This window comes from Pantherophis guttatus, chromosome 3 (assembly GCF_059756535.1).
Source record: "Pantherophis guttatus breed Tessera chromosome 3, ASM5975653v1, whole genome shotgun sequence".
In the NCBI taxonomy this organism is placed as follows: domain Eukaryota; kingdom Metazoa; phylum Chordata; class Lepidosauria; order Squamata; family Colubridae; genus Pantherophis; species Pantherophis guttatus.
In genome coordinates this window covers 49,477,826-49,503,402 of record NC_142065.1, presented here as the reverse complement: position 1 = coordinate 49,503,402, position 25,577 = coordinate 49,477,826, and the positions used below count along the sequence as shown (strand labels likewise).

The window sequence follows — 25,577 nt, the reverse complement described above, 5'->3', positions numbered from 1 at the left end:
GCCAAAAATGGGGAGAGTGTGTGAGGGTCACACGCACACGTGCCCACACCCATAATTCAATGCCCCCTGCCCCCCCGTGCATGCACATGCGACCCCCCTGTGCTCCCCCCACTTTTGGCATGTGATGACACAGTGGGCTCGGTAGGCCCGTTTTTCGCCTTCCCCAGGCTCCAGAGGCTTTCTAGGAGCCTGGGGAGGATGAAAACGGCTTCCCCCCCTCCACCGAAGGTCCTCCAGAGGCTGAAAATGGACTGTTTCCTAACTTCCAGTGGGCCCAAAAATCAGCTGGCCAGCAGGCACATGCGTGCTGAAGCTCAGCAAGGGCAATGTTTGTGTGCCCACTGATATGGCTCCGTGTGCCACCTGTGGCACGCGTGCTGTAGGTTCGCCTTCATGGTTCTATGGGATCTCAGGACTAGGCCAGGAGAAAGAATATGCACATTTCTTGAAACAAGTGTGACAGGAAGCAAGTTTGGGGGCAGCCAACTGCCACTAAAAAGGGCTAGGACTGTTGTAGACAAGACTCAAAGCAGACTCAAGGTAACTTAGAGATAAAACAAGGATAAGGCATCCATGGAGATAGCTTGGCTATATTCTCTGAAATTGGTTCTGGACATATAGCAGCCTGGTTGATAGGTCACAAGTAAGGAGGACAGTTTACAAGAAATATTGGGTGCTCCCTTTTGCTTTATCTCCCATATTCCTTGTTCATCTTGATAAATTACTAAACTGACATTCTAAGGACCCTTCTACAGTGATCCCATCCCATTTTACCCTGTCTCATATTAGGGGGAATGATTGGCAGTTGTTTCTTTCACTAACTAGTAATGTCTGGTGGGAGGAGGAATGAAGACAAATCCCTTTCCTTAACGTGGCCTGAAATTTCTTATGTAGTGCCAGCACTGTTTGCCAGCCTTGTTACTGTGGGCAGAAGAGAGACTGGTAATGGAGGTGGCACAATTTATACCAACACATTCTTCTGAAGATTGATGGATTACACTTTTGCATGGCCATAAGGCTCCTTAACTTAATGTCTTTCAGCATTTAGAACTGTAGTTCTCATCATTATTTGAATAGGTTGTGCGCTTCAGTCCAATACATCTCTGTACTTCCAAGAAGTACTCCAAGATTGTTACTTTTGGTGGTAGATTAGGCATGGCCAGTCTAGAATAAAATTTTCTTTTCACATAAATAAGTTTACAGACAGAACAAATGTTCTTTGCTCGTAAGAAAAGGAGATATTTGCCAACTCAGAGGAAACCCTTCCTCCCTCTTTGTTTGGAAAGTTAGGAGTCTGGAAGGAACTTTTTACTAAGTGAGATCACAGGCAAAGCCTCTTCCTAGAAAGTTAATTCTTTTCAAGTATTGACTTTTGAATTTATTGACTGTTCAGCTTTGTTGTACCCCACCCGAAGTCACCTGTTTGATGAGATGGGGGCTATATAAATTAGACAAATAAATAAACAAACAATTATTTAAACCAGCAAAAATGAACAAGAAATAAATTGAGAAAAGCTAAGTTTTTCTTCCCTTTTTTCATTTGTATGTCTGCATGGAATTAAGAAGTTTCCTGCTATATAGAAAAATGTGACAGATACATTGCTGTTGTGAATCTTCATGCTCATTTTTGAATAGCAATAGCAATAGCACTTAGACTTATATACCATTTCACAGGGCTTTACAGCTTTCTCTAGGCAGTTTACAGAGTCACCATATTGCCCCCAACAATCTGGATCCTCATTTTACCAACATCGGAAGGATGGAAGCTGAGTCAACCCTGAGCCTGGTGAGATTTGAACTGCCAAATTGCAGGCAGCCGGCAGTCAGCAGAAGTAGCCTGCAGTACTGCATTCTAATCACTGCACCACCACGACTCTTCTTAACATTCAAATATTAGAAGATACAAAGAATAAAAAATGGATCTGTGTAGAAGGCAATTTCAACTCACAAGGGAAGAAAAACAGGAGGAGCCTTATTTTTTTTTAATAGGCATTCTGTGGATATTATGTAATTTGTACTGGAAAAACCTGACTTCATAAACTTTACACATGACTTTTTCTCAGCTTAAGATCTACATTTGAACAGAGTACAAGAGGGTGGGTCCAAATGTAGGGAAGATCATAAAAAGATTGATATGGACAAAAAATAAAATGAATGTTCTAAGCTCAGGGTAACTTGCACGAATGTATTTATGATTACGTTAAAAGCAACTATCATGAACATCCCCTATTTATTTATTTTCTTTTAGCATGTTACAATTTTTGTAAGACTCTGAGATAGGACCTGGACTGCAAAAACATGGATGACCACTAGAGGTCAAAAAAAAAAATTAGAATTTCCTGTATAACTTTGCTGCCCTCTGGAAGTTTGATACTCAGATCTGGGTACTAACCAGGGGTGGGTTCTATTTACCTTTACTACCGGTTCGCAACGGGGACACACATGCTTCTGTGCATGCGCAGAAGCTTCCTGATGACGTTGGGGTCAGTGGGCGGAGCCTCCCACCGGCTTTACTACCGGTTCTATAGAGCTGTTCCAAACCGGGGGCAACTCACCACTGGTGCTAATCAGGGGTGAAATGTTCCCGGTTTGGACCAGATCACCTGATCCGGTAGCGATGAGGGTGGGTGGTTTGGAGAACCAGTAGCAAAAATCCCTGCCCCCTCCCATGCCCAGCTGAGCTGCGCATTCATCAGAGGCTTTTTAAAAATTATTTTTAAAAGCATTTTTTCTACAACCTCTTCGGCTGAAAAAATGCTTTTAAAAGTAAAAAAAAAGCCTCTGATGATCACGTGGCTCAGCTGGGATCGTCAGAGGCTTTTAAAATAATTTTTTCTGCAAAAATGGTTTTAAAATAAAAAAAAAGTTGGCCACACCCACCGAGTCACATTACCCTCCCCCCACAAGCCACGCCCACAGAACCGGTAGTAACAAAGTTTATATTTCACCACTGGTGCTAACCAGTGGTGGGTTGCCCCCGGTTCGCACCGGTTCTATACAACCAGTAGTAAAACTGGTGGGAGGCCCCACCCACTGACCCTGTCATCATCTAAAAGCTTCTGCGCATGCACAGAAGAGCGTGTGAGCAAGCAAAGCGAGCCTGCATATGCGGCCCCGCTGCGAACCAGTAGTAAAGGTAAGTAGAACCCACCCCTGGTGCTAACCCAAATTTTTTGGCTCTGGGTCCTTAGGTGGTCTATCTGAGGAAATACCTCAGGTTGTGTCCATTTGTTTTCTAAATAACAAAATAATTGCTAAACTACAGCATTACAATATTGTGTGCAAAAGTTGAACGTATTGTGCTAGGCATGCTGTATTAAAGTGTGGTTTGTATACTCAGTGTTTATTATATAAACCATAATTGGTATGATTTTTTTTTACAAATACTGTAGTGCTGATCCGCAAACTATGGTTTATAAAGCAGAGTAGCTGGATTAGCACAGCATGCCAAGATGAACCAAGCAAATCACATTATGGCATGAAGGAGGCTGAAGATTTCACAACTACCAAGCCTGCTTAACAGTTTAGTCACCTCATTTTTCAAATGCTTTTCAAGGGAAGCCACACACACAGTACATTAAAGCAATGGTGTCAGGTTACAGGTACGATAGAGTTATCTCAAAATGTTTCAGATAGGATTGATTTATCCTACTATATCCCAACTCTTTCCCTTGCAGTTTAGTGACAATGTTTTCAGTTTGGCTGGTTGGAAAAACGCTTTACATAGGAAAAAGACCAGGAATGGGAACAATTATGCTACTCTTGGCCAGAGAAGAAGACTGGAAAAAGGAAAACCAAACGAAAAGAAAGCTCAAATTGTATTTGAGTCATAAGGACCCCCTCCTCCCCAAAAGCAGGAAAAAGTCTGAGAAATGGGAAACAAAAAGATGGAGCAGAGGAGTCTGAGTCTTACGGCAGATTAAAACCAGGAAAGAAAAGAAGTCAATGAAAAAGAAAGCAGTGAAAAAAAAATCACAAAGAGTTTGGGTGTGTGCATATGCTGTTTCATGCAAATGGCATGAAAAAAATTGATGAGAAAAATTGCTCTGGAGCGGTTGGCAAACTTTGGACCAGCAAATCAATTGAGCATGGAGGCCAGTTTGAGAGTAGCTAGATTTCAAACGTAGCAGCCAGAACTTTGGCTGTAGGCATCTCGAGTAAAGCTTCAGGTTAACTCCACATTGCAAAACTGTGCTTTTAAAAGTGATGGACTCTCCTATTCACTTTTCTTTCAAACAGGATATGGCAGATTTGGTGTACAGGTAATCCTCAATTTACAACCACCATTGAGGCCAATATTTCTGTGGTTAAGTGAAACATTTGTTAAGTGAGTTTTGCCCCATTTTATGACCTTTCATGCCACCGTTGCAGAGGTGGGTTTCAGCAGGCTCTGACCAGTTCTGGAGAACCAGTAGTGGAAATTTTGAGTAGTTCGGAGAACCGGTAAATACCACCTCTGACTGGCCCCGTCCCCATCCAGTCTCCCGAGTCCTAGCTGATTGGGAGGAAATGGGGATTTTGCAGTAACCTTCCCCTGGAGTGGGGTGGGAATGGAGATTTTACAGTATACTTCCCCTGCCATGCCCACCAAGCCACACCCACAGAATCGGTAGTAAAAAATTTTGAAACCCACCACTGCACCATTGTTAAGTGAATTGCTCCAGTTGCGAGATCCGGCCATGGATGGTGTGCATGTGTTTTTAATGTTTTTAAAATGCTTTTATAATGTTTTTTTTTTGAAAAAATTATGTTCATTGTTTGTATTATTTTTGTTATAAAGTGCCCAGAGTCCCTTGGGAGTTGGGCAGCATAGAAATATGATTAATTAAATTAAATTAAATATGATTAATTAGATTGTTAAGTTAGTAACACGGTTGTTAAGTGAATCCGAGGAGCTGAGGGAGATGAAGCACCAGAAAAGATGCCTGGGGAGCAGTTGGAGGGCCAGCCTTTCTGAATCTGACCGAACACTGGTAAGGTCTCATATTAGGACCTACCTAGTGGTGATAAAAGCGGCAAAATGTAATTATTTTTCTGCTCTTATTGCATCATCAGATAATCGCCTGGCCACCCTGTTTAAGGTAACCCGCTCCCTGCTCCACTAGGGAGCGCGGGAGGACCCCTTGGAGGGCAGGGCTGAGGACTTTGTGCAGTATCTGTATGACAAAATCGCTCAGATTTAGGAAGACTTGGACTCTGACTGGATAGATTCAGGAGGGATGATGGAGGCAGGTCTTGAGAATATTATCTGAGTTTGACCCTGTGACTCCCAAAGACATGGACAGGATTCTGGGTAGACTGAGCACGGCCACATGTTTATTGGACCCGTGTCCCTCCTGGTTGGTGCTGGCTTCTTGGGAGGTTACACGAGGCTGGCTCCAGGGGATTATTAATGCTTCATTGAGTGAGGGTGACTTTCCCGCCACCTTGAAAGAGGCAGTGGTGAGGCCTCTCCTCAAGAAGCCTTCCCTGGACCCGGCAGTGCTAGCAAATTATCGTCCAGTCTCCAACCTTCGCTTTGTGGTGAAGGTTGTTGAGAGTGTGGTGGTGCGACAGCTTCCCCAGTACCTGGATGAAATGGTTTATCTAGATCCGTTTCAGTCAGGCTTCAGGCCTGGGTACAGCACGGAAACGGCATTGGTCGCATTGGTTGATGATCTCTGGAGGGCTCGGGACAGGGGTTGTTCCTCTGTCCTGGTCCTATTAGACCTCTCAGCAGCTTTTGATACCATCGACCATGGTATCATGCTGCACCGGTTGGAAGAGTTATGGGTGGGGGGCACCGTGTTGCAGTGGTTCTCCTCCTTTCTCTCCGACTGGTCGCAGTCTGTGTTGGCAGGGGGGCAGAGGTCGACCCTGAGGCGCCTTGTATGTGGGGTGCCACAGGGGTCGGTCCTCTCGCCCCTTCTGTTCAACATTTATGTGAAGCCGCTGGGTGAGATCATCTGTGATTTCGGGGTGAAGTACCATCAGTACGCTGATGATACTCAGCTGTACATCTCCACCCGGACCACCCCAATGATGCCCTGGAAGTGATGTCCCGGTGCCTGGAGGCTGTGTGGATCTGGATGGGGAGAAACAGACTCAGGCTGAACCCATCCAAGACTGAGTGGCTGTAGTTTCCGGCGTCTCGATATAGTCAGCTGGTGCCATCATTGACTATTGGGGGCAAGTCACTGGTCCCCACGGAGAGGGCTCACAACTTGGGTGTCCTCCTGGATTCACAGCTGTCTTTAGAAAAGCATTTGACGGCTGTGGCCGGGAGGACTTTCTATCAGGTCCGCCTGATTCGCCAGTTGTGTCCCTTTCTGGATCGGGACTCCTTACGCACGGTCACTCATGCCCTCGTCATCTCCCGCCTGGACTACTGTAATGCTCTCTGCATGGAGCTCCCCTTGAGGAGCACCCGGAGGCACCAACTGGTCCAGAATGTGGCCGCACGGGTGGTTATGGGAGCAACGTGGCGTTCCCATGTAACACCTCTCCTGCGCGAGCTGCACTGGCTCCCAGTGAGTCTTCTGGGTGCGCTTCAAGGTCTTGGTTACCACCTTTAGAGCGCTCCATGGCTTAGGACCGGGGTACTTACGAGACCGCCTTCTGCCACCACTAGCCTCTCACCGGCCAGTATGCTCCCATAGAGAGGGGCTCCTCAGGGTGCCGTCAGCCAAACAGTGTCGACTGGCGACCCCCAGGGGGAGAGACTTCTCTGTGGGGGCACCTGCCATCTGGAACGAGCTCCCCCCAGAGATACGGAGGATCCCGGACTTACGCACTTTCCACCGTGCCCTCAAGACCTTTTTATTTCAACAGGCTGGCCTGGCCTAACCTCCTTTTTAATTGTTAATTTTAAATTTGTTTTAAAATAATAGGGTTTTTTTAAACTTGTTTGGGCCAAATTATTTAATGGGTTTTTATATTGTTTTTAAATTTTGTATTATATGTGTTTTATCTTTTGGCTGTTCACCGCCCTGAGTCCCTCGGGAGTAGGGCGGTATATAAATTTAATAAATAATAATAATAAATAATAATCTGGTTTCCCCATTGACTTTACTTGTCAGAAAGTCGCAAAAGGACACTGCAGCTGTCATAAATACGAGTCAGTTGCCAAGCACTTGAATTTTGATCACATGACCATGGGGATGCTGCAACGGTCATGTGAAAAATGGTCATAGGTCACTTTTTTTCAGTACAGATGTAACTTTGAATGGTCACTAAATGAACTGTTGTAAATCGAGGACTACCTGTATTACAAACCTGTGAATCTCCTCCTCTCAGGCTGTGGTAGTATTTGCCGGGTTTTGATTGACTCTGCTTGTCACTCTTGAGAGTAAGAAGTTCCCTCTGCTCCAATGAATTCTAGCGGAGAGGGGCTGAAAGACATGGTTTAAGATGGACCAGGAAGCTGCCAGGAAGCTGGAAGGAGTGCACGAAACCCGAGGGAGGCATGAGACGAATTATTAACTTAGCCACAAAGAAATCAAGAGCAGTCTGAAAAGCAGCAGGTTGAAGAGGATGGGCAGTAGGGCCTGTGAGAAAAAGGCCGCAGTCCCCAGAGAGGCTGCGCATGGAGTTCATCTCTCCGGAGATCTGGGTTTCTTCTTTCTCAACACTTTCACTCATTTCCTTGAGCTGCAGTCAGATATTTATTTAACCTTGCAAGTGAACTGCATTGAGAATGCCAAGTACTGGAACTGCAAGTGCTCTTACTGATGCCGTGTTTACATATGCAGGCCTACATTTGTTACTGTCTCTCATGTGTGTGCTGATACATACACGCATAGAGATATTTCGTTCACAGATGCTTGCAAACTAACTGTGTGGGCCCTAAGACATTGCACAAGGGTTGATTCTGGATCCTGTTAGGGGTCATGTGAAACTGTGATTATGCACATGACACACAGGTACATACATGCAATAATCACAGCGCTTAGGCCAACATGTTTAATATTTTGTAAGCAACGAATGGCTTTAGAATGAAAAGTGTTTATATACTGTTATAGTATTCTTCCGAAGCTCTTTTTATTCAACTCTAAATGAAAAGCCTTAATATAAAAAATACAGCCCTCTGAAAGCTTTATGAAAGTTCTTTGGCTTGGTTTTTCTTCTGGGTAAGAAGAAACTGAAGGAAAATGTGCTTTTTACATATTTCAAATTTCTCTTAAACATACAGTTTTGGAAATCATTCAAAGCAAAATCTGGGCTACCTTTTTGCTATTTATTATTAATATTTATTGATTGCCTTTTGATGGAAGGAGAAAATGCACACATATACACAGAGAATATTTAACAACTCCATGCCCATCACAGCAAAAAGTTCAACAGAGCTACATTAGTCCATCTTCATCCCTGGGAAATTTATGTAGGAATCAGCCTTCATAGTTATAAAGTGCTATCACGTGGAGGGAAAACTGTGAGGAGCCCCATGAGATCCTGCACCCCTGCAGGGAATCAAGTGACAACTCACTGCAGGGAGGTTAACAGTCTAGGGCTGCTTAGATCTGGCTGGCGGTATAGCCCTGGAAACAGCTAAGGACTGGCCCGTGGTGCCTCTGCCAGCGAAAATGGGATTTCAATATCTGTTTTTGGATGGGACAACCTCCTTCAACTCTCTGCCAGCAAAAACGGAGTTCAGGAGGGCCACATGCGCTCTCCCAAGCTTTCACTGGCAGAGGGTTGCAGGAGGCCATCCCACCCAAAAACAGAGATTGAAAGCCTGTTTTCACTGGCAGAGCACTTGGGCCACCACAAGTGTCCCTGACATGAGTGACGTCAAGCTGGCCACATCCCCCCGCCCCCCCAAGGTCAAACACAACCCTGATGCGGCCCTCAATGAAATCAAGTTTGACAGCCCTACTCTAGAGTATACTACAACTGCAAGAAAGTTTTTCTTCCTTGTTGCAGAAGAATTCACATTGTCTCCCACTCTTCATATTCTGATGGGAAAGAAAGTCACAGGGGAAGACGGGCTACAGACATGCGCCTTAGCTTCCAAATTCCTGGCAAACACACAAGAGAGGTGAGCATCCCATTTTGGATCAGCAGCCTGGTTTACCTTCCACTAAAGACAGCTTGCATCCCCATTATCCTGCGGGTGAGGACTCAACTGTTTGTGTACTCCCCCACTTTTTTTTTAATTCGTCGAGTACATAGTAGATAATATATATAAGTATAAGCATGAACTGAATACATAAAATGAATCCAATTAAAGGGAACATTAGGACAGGGACAGTAGGCACGCTGGTGCTCTTATGCACGCCCATTACAGACCTCTTAGGAATGGGGTGAGGTCAACAGTAGACAGTCTTAGGTTAAAGTTTTGGGGGTTTTGGGATGAAACCACTGAGTCTGATAATGCATTCCATGCATTAACAACTCTGTTACTGAAGTCATATTTTCTGCAATTGAGTTTGTATCTATTGTGTGCTCGTGTATTGTTGTGGTTGAAGCTGAAGTAGTCATTGACAGGTAGGACATTGTAGCAGATAATTTTATGAGCTATGCTTAGGTTGAAATTAAGCATTTTAAATTAAGCTCGAGCAATAGGCAATCTGAGGTCCATTAGCCATTCTGGGTGATAATTCTGGCATTTTGGAATTCCTTCACACTTAGGGCAGAAATCTTGGGTAGGATACCAACTTTGGAAAGCCTCCTTCATGGGATTCAATCAGCAGTGCCTCATATCAGAAAGTACTCACCTCTCCTGCATCCTCTACAAATCACTTCTACAAAGTGAAGCTGTACTTCACTTCAAATAGCTTTTACCTGCAAAAGCCAAAAACAAATAATTGAGACTTACTAGACAGAAGCTATCAGAATATTTTCCATTCTGTCTGATGGACTTAAAAAAACCTCAACCACCTCTTTTTTCCTCAAGAGCCAGAAACAAACAGCCAGCTGTAAACAGAGACTTCCAACAACTAGAGAGCACTGTTAGCTTAACAGAAGCTGGTCAAGATTTTTTCAACAGCTGGACAAGGATAGTGCTGCCTGATGGCTTCTAATTCGGTTTCAGTACATATTTCATCATTCTAGATAATACGATGATACATAAATACAGTGAAATGTGAGCCATCAAGACATTGTGGATATTTTGGTCTTGGTCAGGGGAGATTTGGTTTCAAATGACTTTGCAACATTGAAGCTCATTATCAGAGCCATTCTTTGTACTATGCTATATTGTAATATTTTATTGTAATGCAATATATAAACTCAGCTGTTGAGATTTTATGACATAGGAAATTGTATGAACCTTGCCAATTGTAGCTTATTCAGCAAAGTAGGGTTTAAACTGATATGCAATCTCAGTTTTTGAGTAACTTTGGATCAGTCATTAAACATGTTAATGCAGCATATTAAAGCAAGTCGGTCACTAACATACCATATTTTTCGGAGTATAAGACGCACTTAGTTTTTGGGGAGGAAAATAGGGGAAAAAAAATTCTGCCTACCAGGTATTCATCTGGCTAGTCCTTAGCCTGGTCAACTTCAGCACATTAGTTTGCTTGCTGGTTTTGAGGTTGGGGCTGGTTGGGACTAAAAAACAGCTTCTAAAGCACAGCTGATTGTTGGAGGGAACAGCAATTAGAAAAGCAGGCAAAGCACGCAAGATCGAGTTGGGGCTGAAAAACAGCTTCAAAAGCACAGCTGATCTTTGGAAGGAGCTCCAGTGACTAAAGCAGGCAAAGTGCAGAAGGGGTAAGAGAAGGCAGCAGCTGTTCCGGGTAGCCATTTTGGTCACTGTATGCGCAGGATTACATTCGGAATATAAAATGCACCCAAATTTTCAGCCTCTTTTAGGAGGGAAAAAAGTGTGTCTTATACTCCAAAAAATACAGTAGGTAAACACAAAGGATGCTACCCAAAATGACAGACTAGTAGCAACCATGATTCACCAATTGCCCTCCAATTTGATTCTGTCTGCAGTAGTGAGACACCTAACACACTTTTACATTTTTACCAATATAGAAAAAAAAAAAAAAGGATACAAAAGTTAAATCTGCAGTGGCCCAATCCCTCATGAGCTTCCCTAATTGCAATTTGCACTAGCCTGCAAAAAATGAAAAAGAAATACGGGGCTCTGCAGATGGAGTGGCCTTTTTTCAAAGCTTTTCCAATTTCCTGTTGGGTAACTGAGGCATGGTTCAGGCATGTTACTCTAGAACAGACCATGGGTACAAATGATAATTCAGTGATTCTGCCTTAGCTGCAATTTAACCCACAGTAGGGGTTCAGACGGTATACTGTATAATGCCTTAGCATATTGTGAGAATTAGGTCACTGTTACTCTCAGTCTAAGCAATTGCACAAAATTTCTTCAAAGACAGATAAAGGTGGGGAAATCATGAGTGCCACATTAAGCCCTTCGGAAATAAATGAATTAAACAGAATGATAAAATGGGGCCTTCTGCAAAGATTATAATGGAAAATATATCATTTTTATTAAAAAAATGAAAGTAAGGCTTAACAGATTTGTATGTCTTTCATTCTTTATGAAAAAAAAAAAACCTCTCAGGATGTTGTAGGGGTCTGAAAAATGGAATGCATGAGAAATATAGGATGAGAGTGAGGTAATCTCTCTCATGTGCAACATGGCAACTCCATACTAAGCATTGTGTAACAACTGCTCATGGTGAAGTTGCTGCTCAGCAATTGCCGACCACTTTCATATTACAAGCAAAGAGAAGAAGAAGTCAGATCTTTGTACTATCAAATATTATAAGAGTGCTTCTAAAGAAAATGAAACTTTAGATCCGGCACTATTTTTTAAAAAAATGAGTGAAATAACATTAATAGATGGAATTGAAATAAACAGAATTCTATCCAGATGTTACATGTTTATTTAATAGGGAAACATTTTCCTTTGGGTCATAGAAAAACAATGATGCTTTTATTTTAACCTTTTTGGTACCAAACTGGTGGATTTTTGTTTTTCTGTTTTAAAAATGAAGTGAGGTTGTGTACAAGGTTTTTTTCCCTTCTGCTTTTGAATCAGTTTTTGATTCCTGATTACTGCCTTAACTAGTTTCTGTAGTTTTCATGGCAAGGTTTTTTTGGAACTGGTTTGCCATTGCCTGCTTCCTAGAGCTGAGAGAGAGCGACTAGTCCAAGCTCACCCAGCCGGCTTCATGCCAAAGCAGGACAACTGTAGATAAAATGCAAGCATCCACAGGTAAAGATTATCTGAATAGAAATGGACATTTCCTCAGAATGCAGAGTTATTTCAACTCTGAAACTCAACTGTTCTGGGCTTACCCAGAGATACCCAATTCTATCACTTTCTGATATTGGGATAACAATTAACAATAATGAATATTTATTGTTTTATATTTTTGCCAGCTGTAACCTCTTTGATCACATAGCAGCATAACAAAGAATAAAGAGTGGCATTTCTCTACTTATTTGCCTGTGGCCCCTCACAAAAATTCATGGCCATCCCTAATCCTAAATGTAGCTAGAGCTGAAGGCCTTCCCAAGGGTTCTCTGCATCCTCCACTCCAGTGGTGGGTTCCTCCTGGTTCGACTCAGTTCGGCTGAGCCGGTAGCGGTGATGATATGACGTCACTGAACCGGTCCTCTTTGTTCAGGAGCTGGGCCCTCCCGCCCCCCCTGCGTTATTCTTACCTTTTATTTGGCCCCGCCTGCAATCTATTCGCTGCCTCCCGAGTCCCAGCTGATTGGCTAGAAGGAAAAAAACTGTTTAAACTCTTGCCGCGGGGCTTCAAAGGGCTGCCCTACAGCTGATCAGTGTTAAAGGCAGTGTGGTGGTAGACCAGTGTGCTCAAAAAACAAACGGGTAGACCGGTGCGCTCCAAAAACAAATGGGTACAGCTCTGCAAGCAGTTAAAAGCCTGGTAGACCAGTACCTCTGCTAAATACTAAAGAATTGTCACATGACCATCAAACCACACCCACAAAATAAGCTACGCCCACAGAACCGGTAGTAAAAAATTTTAGAACCCACCCCTGCTCCACTCCCTGTAGTGGGTGATGTTTTCTCTAATGTAACCCTTTAGAGAAAAGACTGACATCACTAGACTGCTTTCTTGACTGCTTTCTGTAACATACCCATCCCAGTGGGATTCTTTGCAGGGCTAATAAATACATTCTTCTGCCTAATATTACGCCTCTTGACAGGTCAACGGTGCTGAGTTGATGGGTTTTTTTTACCCCAGAATGTCTTTCTAAGAAAACTGCTTTTCAGATTCAGCATTTCTGGGACTGTGGCCCCAATAGCAGACAGTAGACTTGTTCATCAGTCATTGCTCCAGGATGCTAATCCTTTCATAGCCAATACTGATTTAAAATGCTGTTTTTAGGCAACCTATGAACATCTCTCAGTAGCTCACAAAAGGAAAATGCAATGTTCCCCTGGAAGGTTTTATGTTATGGAGGGAGGGAGGGACCCAGCCATCAGAGGGCACAGAAAACTAGTTCTGCTTTCTCTATACACAGACCTTGTGGATTAAGATATCAGCCAAAGCAACTGCACTCTAAGGTCAACAAAAGCAGCACCTGCCCACAGACTTAACGGGTGCAGCAGCACAATAAAAGTCTTGTTTCTTTCATAAGTGCTGTTGGAGCAGGATGCCCAGGCCCTGAGCCAACTTGCTGATCGCATAAAATATTATTTGTGTTTAAAAATCCCAGTAATTGACTATGCACATTTTTTCCAAGCTTTCTGCCAACAGCAGTAAAATCAAAATCCGTCCCAGATTACTTTCATCATGCAAATTCTCATTTTTGTAAACAGGAGTGAAAGGCAGACCCACTGTTTTTCACAGCTAGAACTTCCACTGCCCAGCCCACACCCAATGCACAGCAAAGAGTTGACCGGATCAGAGTGGTGCAAATGGGCTTATTAGAGAATGATGCTCCTGGAGTGGGAAGGAGAATTAGAAGAAGCAGGATCTGTCTCGAATTTTTTCTATAGGTGCAAAACATCACACTGTTTTATTGTACATGGTATGGCTAGAAAGAGTGGCTTTTATCCGATTTATCAATTTTTCTGATTTTTAAATAAAAACACTCAAGATGACATTTAAAGGTAAATGTAAAGCTTTCCCCTCACCAGTCATGGCTGACTTTGGGGGCCAGTGCTGATCTCTGTTTCTTAACCGAGGGAGCCAGTGTTGTCCAAAGACTTTTCCATGGTCATGTGGCCAGCATAACTATATACTGAGGTGCACAGAATGCTGTTATCTTCTAACCAAAATGGTACCTATTTACTTGCATTTGTACGCTTTTAAACTGTGAAGTGAGCAGGAGCTGGGGCAAGTAATGGGAAATCACCCCATTGCACAGGACGTATAGTAGTGAATCTTCTTTACATAGTAGAATAGCAATTAGCTAAAAGTATATTCTGAATTGCCAGAGATTTGGATCTTACATCAACAAATGGATTCACATTTCTTGCTAAGTCTTGGTTAAAACTCATCAAAAGAAGCTATAAGGGCTGGATTTTTGCATCACATTAAGGCAAACCCATGCAAACCACAATGTGTCTCATGGACTCAGCCTGTTTCTACAGAATTGGTACTGTCAGTTCAAGGTAAAGAGTGAGGAATACATAGAATCATAGAACTTTACCCCAACTCCTTCCTCAGTGTAAGGAGAACACATTTCAGACAGATGGCTGTCCAATCTCTGTTTGACAATCTCCATTTGATAATCTCCAATGAGGTGGAACATATCACTTCATGAGGCAAACTATTCCATAAGCTGAGAGCTTCATCAGGAAATGCCACCTAATATCTCACTCAAATATACTTGCCTACATTTTTAGTCCAATGTTTCTAGTTCTATCATCTGGGACAATGAGAATATCCCCTTTCTCCTCTATCTTACAACCTTTTAGATAACTGAAATGGAGGAGCAATATAGAAGAGTCAAAACAATGGATTTCAGGAGGCATATTTTAATGAACTCAGATAGAAGGAAGGTCTGCTCCAATGGCTTGAAATCTCAAAGAAGGAAACTGAGAAGAAAGGGAAATCCTGCAATTTTTCCCAAGTTTCCTATCATTTTTATTTGTCCATCCAGTTCCTCCCTGTTGGTATTGATTAGATGCAGGATTATGGACCTCTTGTTCCTTCTTCCATCTTTTGACAAATGAAACTGTCAGCAAGAGAGGACAGGAATTGGTTGCAACACTGACACTTGGTGGAGTTAGATTTCCAGTGAATATCAGAGTAGTGGAAATCTCCTATTGTAGCTCTCTGTCCTGTGCTTTTTTGAAAGTTTAGTCATTTGGCACAGAAAGGCCTTATCCATATCTACTGCCTGTCCTGGATGCCTACAAGACACTCCCACGATGATATCGCTTGTGTTTTTCTCTCCTTTTATCCTTACTCAAATGTTTCCATGCTGATTTGTGAATTTCTGTAGAGTCATATGCTTTCTTTCTGTACAGTGCAACACCACTACCTCTTTCTGTTGACTGAGTTCTTTTGAAAAATATGTTGCCTTCCAAGGCTATGTTCTAATCATAGGGGTTATTCCACCACATTTCAGTTGTTATTTATTCATTTGTTTATTAAATTTATATGCTACCCATCTCATTAAGGCAACTCTAGGTGCTTACAATCATTCAATAAAAATGCCTTGTAAAACATTAAAACAATAAATAGAGATCTTAAATTTACAATTCAATTAAAATTAAATTGACAAAGATGGAGAAGAAGGCAGCAAGTGCACATGGAGAGAAGGTGGGGTGTTATCTAATCCATTAGCCACCTCCAGAATGCCACACACTCATTGAGACCCCAGGCTAGTTTCTAGGTCCAATTTCTATGACATCATACTTGTTCTTCTGTGTAGGATGTTTCTGTGGACTTTTCTTTCGTTTTCAGCTCTATATAGATTCATGTAAAAATATCTGAGATTGTGAGTGGTACTCCCTGTTGGTTTGACTGTTTTAGTTTTCTGCCAGTCTTTAAGTTGAGCCACGGTGGCACAGTGGTTAGAGTGCAGTACTGCAGGCTACTTTTGCTGGCTGCTGGCTGCCTGCAATTTGGTAGTTGAAATCTCACCAGGCTCAAGGTTGACTCAGACTTCCATCCTTCCAAGGTGGGTAAAATGAGGACCCAAATTGTTGCGGGCAATATGCTGACTCTGTAAACTGCCTAGAGAGGGCTGTAAGGCACTATAAAGGGGTATATAAGTCTAAGTGCTATTGCTATTGCTATTGTCCCATCACCTTCTTGAGGACATGGAGGACTCATCATGTTTTGTTGATTTGTTTGTTTAGTTCTCTAAATGTTTTTGTGGTCTTTTATTTGGTTCAGTTTAGTTTTATTTCTGATGTATGGGTGCATGTGTTGGTGTGTTGGTGGAGTTGCAACACTTACCTGTAACTCTACTGTGGCAGTAGTGTAGTGGTATGTGGTGTGTAGCTGTGTGGTGCCGCAAATTATTCCTGTGTTCCCACTGGTGAGTATGTGTTTGCAGAACAGAATCTGCCTCCTGCAGTTCTTTTATCTTCTCTTCCAATAATGATATAAGCTTACACTTCCAGCAGATGTAATTTGCATTTCCTTCAGGAAGAAGACAGATATTGGACATATTTTGCAGATCAGGAGAAAGCTATCCATGTTGCTTGCTCTGTATACTGCCTTTACCAAATTCACATATCAAATTCCCATTTGACTCCCTATTTATGAGCTCTGGTCAGAGTTCCTAAAAGCCTAGAAAGTCTTTTGGAGTGCTTTAGTTCTTCGATATTAACATATGTATTTATATATGTTGAGATATGTATATACGTCACTCTTTCTTCCATGAGATCAGGGTAATTAATATTCTATCTTCCCCTTAATTTAGCATCAAAGTAAACCTATTTAGTAGGCTAAGATGAAAGACTGAGATTTCATTTCATGTCATACAAAACTGAGTGTCTTTTGATGATGCTTTGTTAGATAAACCATAATGGCTAGGTTTACACATAGTGCTAAGCATATCACAATGGTCAATTCCATATAGCATAGTATGAATCCAGTCAGAAATTACCCAATAAAAACATCATGGCTGGATTTTAACATGGGTTTCCCCAATCCAAGGCTAACATTATAATCATGACTTTACCATATACTAATAAAAGAAGATTTCTGTAAGTCTAATTATTGCATAGAAAAGTGTAATTGTTTAGAAAAACTCATCCACTGAAATTCCATCTTGTCTAAATTTCTTGTACATAATGGCATAACTATTAAAGCTAAGGAACCAGTGTTGTATTAAGTATGATAAACCTACATAAAATATTTGCCAGTAATCCAGATGAATCAGCATTAAAACAGAAAAATAAGGTAGGCTTGTTGTCTCAGCTTTGGCAGATATACTTAGGTGGAATTGTACTTTCAATTCATATTCCCTGTGCAGTGGAATGTGGGACAGCAAATGAAGGTGTAATTAAGGACAAAAGATAGTAGTACAGCAATAATTTAATCCCCATTTAAGACAAAGTATAGAAGAGACAATTAATATTAAAATAGATCTCCACAGCTTTGAAAACAGAACACACACACATACATTGACATTTTATGGTTTTAAATCAGCCTTTTCAAATGTGTTTGTTCACAATTTATGGCAGGCTAGCTGGGAATTATGTCAATTATGGCTTGGCCTGTCTGAAGGACAAGTGGAGGGCAGATATCTAGGTGATCTTGGGTTATGAATTTATTTGGAGGCACAGAGCTCATTCTAAGCTTTAGAAGTCTATGGGAAAATGTTTTGTGGTTGGCTTTCCCCCTACATGAACCTCCTCATCCTTGATAGTAACACTGAAAATTGGGTTAAGACAATCTATCTGAATTTCCCATTATATTTCTTTGCCACCATCTAGTGGTCAAGAGGGCTTTTACAATCCAGAGTTGATAGCCCTATATTAAATTCAAACAACTGAATAGTCAAACCTATGACTATCACTAAGTGTTGTACCTTATGATTCTTGATGAATATATTTTATTTTTTCTTTATGTACACTGAGAGCATATGCACCAAAGACAAATTCCTTGTATGTCCAATCACACTTGGCCAATAAAGAATTCTATTCTATTCTATTCTAAAAATGCTATATCTGGAGAATTTGACTCTTTAGAATTATCGGGGATGGATCTTTGCCAGATATTAGATGGATCTTCTGGAAGATCAGTCAAGATGTGGAATAGAATGTACACCAGAAAGGAGAAGAGAATGAGATGAGAGTAAGAAAAGAGGTTAAAATGAGCATTGCCTATATTTTCTTGTTTTCTTGTTTTCTTTTCTTGTTTTCTTGCAGGTCTTTGAGACTCAATCTCCTTGTATTTTCCTCAATCTTCTGGAAAAATGAAATAGATAGCAAGTTCCCTGAATGATTTGGGGGGCAGTTTTTGGTTCTTGCCTTCCATTCTGTAACATACTTTGACACAAAAGTACAGTTGTTGCTTTCTTTCCTTATAATTTTACCCAAATACTTTTGGACTGGACCCTCATGCTCAGATTTCTGGAATTCTACACTAATGTGGACTTCTTTCGTGTAGAATGCCATTCCTCTTCCCCCTTTGTCTGTTCTACACCTTTTGAATAAGTTATGTCCTCTAATGTGAGATTTTTTTTTCACTAGGTTTCAGTAATGCTTACTTAATCATATTCACCTTTCTTCATTAAGATTCCAAGTTCTTCCTGTTCATTCCCAATACTCTGAGCAGTTTTACAGAAACACTGGAATCTTTGGGTCATGTAACTTAACCTATTCCATTCTGTATTTGCATACTCATTTTCATATACCATTGCATCCTGTGCATTCCATACTGTTTTCAGAATTTGGCATTGCTCTATTTTCTAGGTTCACTCTCACACCAAATTAGTTTAAAGCTGTCTTGATCAGGTTTTAAGGTTTCTTCTTCGCTTTTTGTGAATAACAGCTTGTCTCTAACTTATGATATGAAGGGTCAAAAGGAAAATCTCCCAAATAAGGTACTGGGAAATGAAATGGCATTAAAATATCAGAGTAAAAAAGTGATGAGCACTGAAAAATAACAGTTAACCTCCAAGTATATGATGTTACTATGGCTTCCTCCTTGAAAAGTTAGAATGGTGTTCTGCCATTCAAAAAGCAAATCAACATTTAACCCTAAACTTACTAGTCTTGGGTAGACTCAAGTCTTATGATACTGTATATTAGAAATAGTTCATACTAAATGTTTCATGTAATTTTGACAAAAAGAATTGATTTTATTCTTTCAACATCTGGAAGATAGTATTCTGTGAAGGATCACTAGTGTTTCTATATGTAAGTGAGATGAATTGCTAGGGTCTGTTGAATGAGTTGCATATGTTTATCAAAGGAAGAGTATAGGTTTTATAAATGTGCAATTGTCATATGTGATTGATGTTTTTTGGGGTGGAGGTTATAGCAAGCAAGAATCATTAGCCCTTTCCTTCCCAATATCAACAACTCATGAAAATACCCCTCTGCCTAATTACTGGGATTTTTAAAAACCTTAGAAGGTGCAAATTGAGATTTTTAAATTACTAAATTGTGATATGGGGGAGAAATGAAGTGCAAAGAAGAGGCTATGGGCCAGATGGGAAGGTCCTACAGGCCACATTCAGCTTATATGTTCATCTTATCAACTGGGGTTCCCACTTCTGCTACAGCATCTTCCATACAAGGGAAAGATATGAGAGACAAAAGAAATTGCCAAAAATGGAAATTATAAAAATGTTTAGAAACATGAATCATATCAGAAAAATGATGACCACTGTTTGTCTTGTCAGAGAAGAGTATATTTGTTTGTGGATTTTTGTTCTGAATTTTTTCATGATTACCATGTTACAGCCTGGAGAATTTGGTCCTATCTTTAAATCTCTATGTGCACTACAAGATGAAACAACAGCAGCATTTCTCACCTGGACATTCCTTGCTATACCCTTGCTAGAAGGGTATACTTCTAATGTTAATCACTATATTACAGGAGCAAAGAGAAAGAAGTTCATTTTTGCAGTTAATTTCAAGCTGCAGTGCAGTTTTTCAGAACTTACTTGAGCAAAATCAAAGAGTTTAATTTCTGTAGGTAGGTCTTGCTAATTTCTTTTTCTGAGATTGCAGTGTTGAGCTATCTGGAGTTGTTAGTCAGTCTGAATTATAGTGACAGCATGATGGATCAAACCCCTAAGACAGTTGCCTCCCACTCTGTTTTGTATAGTTTTAGGTATCAGTAGAACAGATTTTTGTTTACAGAAGCTTTCAAAAGTTTTATTTGGAGTCTGTTTATTTTAACTAGTCAGTTCAGGGTCTCTTTGTTGTATATTATTAAAGTGTAGAATGTATTGCATAATCCATGGGGTACAAGATAGAAATCCACTTTATAAATGTTAAAATAAATTATGTTGTATATAATATAGTGAATTTAGAGAACTAACGAAGAAGCATATGTTCTCTTAGGAGGTAAGTTTCCCAGAAGTTCTGCAAAGGACTTTACCTGAATCATCACTGTTTCAGAAGAGTTCCAGAAGATGGAGGTTTGATGCTTAAATTTCATTAGAATGTAAGAATAGTTCTGTTAGATAAGGAAAGACTAGTCCAATAACCAGTTCCCATAATGATCAGTCAGATATCTGAGAAAAGCTCCTATAGGTGTGTAGTGGGGTGGGGGGAAGGAGAAAGGAATAAAAGGAGGACGTTTGGCGGGAAGAGGAGGAGACAGAGGGAGTGCAAGAGGAGGAAGGAGGGGGTTTTCTGGGGGAAAAGCCGGAAGGTAAGGATAGGGAGGGATGCCTGGGGAAAAGGAGGCCTGAGAAGATAAGAAAAGAGGCTTAAGGTGGAAATGGAGAAAGAGGCCTGGGGAAAGGGAGAGGGAGTGAAGGCAATAAGGAGGATAGGAGAGGCTTCTGTGGGGCAAGCAGAAGAATCCACAAAGGAGCAGAGGCAGTGGAAGGAGAGCCCAGCAGGAAATTAGAGAGAAAGAGAAAGAGAGAGAGAGAGAGGGAGGGAGAGAGAAGGGGGGAGAGGGAGGGAAGGAGGGAGGGAGGGAGGGAGGGAGGGAGGAAGGAAGGAAGGAAGGAAGGAAGGAAGGAAGGAAGGAAGGAAGGAAAGTGGGCTGACCAGCCACATGAATACCATCTCATCATGTGACCCGCTTGCCGGGAAAAGACTGACCATCACCCCACCACATGACCTTCCTGCTGAGAGGAAGCTGACCACCATGACATTACATGACCCAGGCCAGTAGAGGTGCCTGAGTGAGGGACCAATGTGGATTGGTGGCCATACCAATAGGGCCAGGAGATCCGGATTCCAGCAGCCCTTCAGGGGTAGCGCTGCACAAGCCTCCCTCAATCCCCTGTGGAACACTTCTAATTCAGACTTGTATTTTCAGACAAAGAATTTCCAGGGCTAACAATCACAGAGCATTGTAGAGCTATCTCTTGTTCCTTCCTTTGATGTGGTTTTGGTAAAAATGGTATGAGTTTGCTAAAAAAATCAAAGATGTTGACATCTGGGTGCCCCATACTATTTGCAGAAAAAAACTTGTTTGTGCTGCTCCATGATCAGCTTTGTATTGATCCCTCAGTTTTATCCCTGCTCAGCAACTGAATCAATTTATTAAACCACCCAGAAACTAGTTTGTTTTGATATCCTGCAATTCTGTGAAGCTTGTGAATGAGACATTTTCTTGTTTGTGAAGACTCTTGCTTGGACTGATTCCTAAATTGTAGCTGTATCAAAAAGGACTTCCAAGGAGAAAGATGGCTTGATAGCTTGAGTCAAGCTACCATGTGCCTAGGAATTGTTTAGCTGGTCCTCAGAAAGCTGAAACAACATACTTCACTTTACAGGCTGATCCCAGACTGTCACTGAGAGGTGATTCTTATCAGTACTAGTAGTCCTCTATGACTATGTGCTCTGGCAGATTTGGTTCAACTTCATGAATGAGCATGAAACAGATGGGTATGAACCAGATACTGTAAAGTATGCAATCAATGAATGGATGGACAATGTGCTATGTAGTACATTACATACAACTCCTTTTTATTTAAGACAAGGAGGTCATGAAAATGAAAATTGGTAGTTTTGCTCAAGGATGAACTGGCAACTTGTAATTGTGAGCAGTCCACACTTTTAAAAAAGGAATTGGGCTTTTTCAATGAATGATTAAAGTGCTACTTGCATATTGTCAAAGGGAACTGTGCTAATCTAATCACAATCCATCTAGTAGTGCCACATCTGTCCAACACCTCCACCTCTTCATTTCCAATCATCCTTAAATAGTACGTAATTATTAATATCTACCAGCCTGTCAGCTAGAGCAGTGGATTTCACTGTCTTTCTATATTAAAGATATAGTGCACATCTAATTTTGTAGACAGTACTGGAATAAAACCTTAGTGAATATGTAACAGCATCAACCAGGTTTCATTGCTACCGGCCATAAACAATGTATGACCAATATTAAATATAAACAGTTATAGCCAGTCATAGAAACAGGTAAGCAAAATTAAGAGGAAGGAATAAGGACAGGACATGCAGTTTGGTAATACAGTCAGACAGATTCTTAGGGTAGCTTGAAAATAGTGTGAAACTATCCTATTTCATTTCATGAATTTTATAAAATTTCTTCTTTCATCTGTGACTTTCTAGAATTTCCTGACATTCTTTTTCTTACAAAGGAACTTTGTTAAGGAGACAAAAAGAGAAAAATTGCATGATATCATTTGATTGCTATTGTTATCTGTATGGAATCACTCATTAACTGGCCACTGTTGCATTATCGTAATATTATTTGGTTTAGAGCTACAGCAGAGATATTAAATAAAATAGTTTTTTAACTTAAGAAATTCCAGATAAGAAAAGGCCATCTGAGCCCTGGAGATGTGCTGTTAATAAATGGAAACAGTGTTGAACTAGACTGCGAAGGTATAAAATACTGTAATTTCTTATACCTACAGTAACTTTGTAGGTACTCTCTTTGTTTTTTAGACATATTACATACAAAGGCAATAACTTGTGTATGTATTATCTTCCTTCAGACATATACTATTCTGTATATAAATTGCAATAAGAAAAAGAGGGCTATTTTAAGTATTATTTCTGGCTACTCCAAAGCATATATGAGCAGTATCACCATAAAGATGGTGAGAATACTAAATAATTCTCATTGCTTGCCTTGGTCTAATTATATGCGAGGATATACCTATCATACTTAAAACATAATTGGGTGGCCTAGATATTGACATGTGCTCAAATATGACTTTGACAGAGTTAATCGCATTTCAATAACCTTTATAGAGCTATTATAACTTTTAAATCAGACTTGGGAATACTGTTCCAGATGTTATCCTAAAAGTAGACACTGGAACTAAACCCCCCATCCAATCCAAGGAACTGAGGGATCATGGGTACCTTCCAAACTTAATCTTGGTTTTCTCTCCAACCAAGCCTGTGAATTTTTGACTCACCTGACTCTTTTAGCAAAAATGTGCTAGCACAAGAAGGAGAGTCCTAATGGTTCTCAATGGGAAGGAAGGAAGGAAGGAAGGAAGGAAGGAAGGAAGGAAGGAAGGAAGGAAGGAAGGAAGGAAGGAAGGAAGGAAGGAAATAGAGCCATACTGATCAGATAAGAAATGCCTCATAAAAGTTGAATAGATTGTCTCTGGATGTTTAAATAATAGCACCTTGGGGATAGCTTGTGAACTCATGAAACAAATATTAAGTGTGTATGTATGTGTGTGTATGTATGTATGCATACATGCATATATACACAAAGCCCATCTATGCTTTGAAGGTGACCAGGATTTAGATGGAATTGGGGTTGAAAGATGGCTTGTTCATTCCCAAATAAATCCTGCTGGCTGTTTCAGTTTTTTTCTGGCAGCCTTTCTTCTTATAGAAATATGCTCAGCACGCCCAGGAAGAGAGAAATTCACACCATCCTAGGCATTTAAAACAGGGAAACTGAAAGAAAGTGCGCTAGAAGGGAGTGAAGTAACAAAACCTGACCCTTTATATTATTTTTCCATATCCCCTGCCTTGTATTACAAATTAAATGTACCAAAGATACATCACGTAAAGTGAGCTATAAGTTAAGGAGAGGTAAGAATTTGGCATGAGATTATCTTCATTTTCGTATATTGTATGTATGTGTGCCTGTTCTCATAAGAAAAAAAAATGCTTCTACCACATATGGTCTCATTTTGGGGGCATTCTGAAATGATATTTGTGTTGCTCCATTTTCTAATCTGAGCTTGAATAATTCAAGGCCTTGAAAAAAAGCTTCTTCCCTTTTTCCTCTAAAAACAAAATATGGAGCAGAATGCAGAGATAATACACCTTTCTTTCTGGTCTCTCTTCAGATGTATTACAAGCCTAATGAACAGCCCTGAGGGCTTTGTGAATTGTCTCTTGGCACAAAGAGGCTTTATTTTGTTAAGGAGAAAATAGTTTTCTCCTCATGCCTGTCAGGAAACCATACTGGGATGGAAGGCCTGTGCAATTTCTTTTTTTATGTGAAGTGGAACAAATATTTGATGGAATGAATAATTTTAGGGGACCTATTACCTCCTGAGCAAAGAATATTGTGGGCTCTTCCCTTCAAGTGTTCTTGATGGACAGTGGAAAGCTACTGCTATTTGTCCTTCATCATCAAGGCTCCAATAAATATAAGGAGACTGGGATTTATGAGCTTAGATTTTTTTAGATTCAAAGCCCACACGTTACCCTAACATAGCTGGGGTAGAACTATATACCAGCCACTCTGGAACCTGTATAATCATTTCCTTTCTTTCTAGGAAACAAGGGAAAAGAAAGATCATCCAGAGATGACCACAAGATAAATGGAAACGCTAAATCACGGAACAACCTAGGATTTCTCTATGTGTCTAGCTATCATTTCAGCACTTTAACAAGACAAGGCTAAGTCTTCAAAGACAGCCAGAAAATTGTTCTGCAAACAAAAGGTTTGCCTGCTTCCTCCGATTTAAGCCTGCAGTTATATCCATAGAGATGGAACTTGGAGACTTGAAAATGGCATCGCTTCTTACTATTTCAGGATAAGGTTGGATTTGGGTTGGATTTGGGCCAGTTGTTGTAGCTGATTTTATTATCAGCCTGTTGGATATGTACATGCTTTCTGGAGAGTCTTAGCAAATTTTAAACTTATACACGAAGACTGCAAAGCAAAGTGTTTGCCAGCTTTTTGATTACTAATCAAGCAAAGTTAGAAAGCTCCCTGCTGCAACTGAAGTTTTGATTGGGAGGGGAAAAAAGAAAAAAAAGAAACCCTAATTGACAAAATCCAGAAATGGATTTTCAACTCTGGGCAAGATCTGAAAAAATAAACATGGTATTTGAGCATCTTTTTTTCCCCCAAGTATTTCATTTTGTTCTCTTTTCTGAAAGTTTTGCTTTTCATCTTAGTGTGGAAATATACAAAAATAGGACAATATAAAATGTCACAAATCTATGAAGGTATGTTTGAATATACAAAAGTATATTTAAAAATATGAAAAAGTAGGAATATGCAAAAGAGGAATAAAGACCCTTGTTTATAGTGACAAACCCTTAGCAATGCCCCTGAAGCTTCTGATAATTTGACCCCAAGCTGGGA

At 40.7% G+C, this 25,577-nt stretch overlaps 1 long non-coding RNA gene across 1 annotated transcript in view; it reads left to right on the top strand.

The window, feature by feature from the left end:
- LOC117663949 (uncharacterized) overlaps positions 1–25,320 on the top strand; it is a 98,627-nt gene extending 73,307 nt beyond the window's left edge. The window contains exon 4 of the long non-coding RNA XR_004590884.3: positions 24,760–25,320. This is a non-coding gene — a long non-coding RNA (uncharacterized LOC117663949). The remainder of the gene's footprint in view (positions 1–24,759) is intronic.
- The last annotated feature ends 257 nt before the right edge of the window (positions 25,321–25,577 follow it).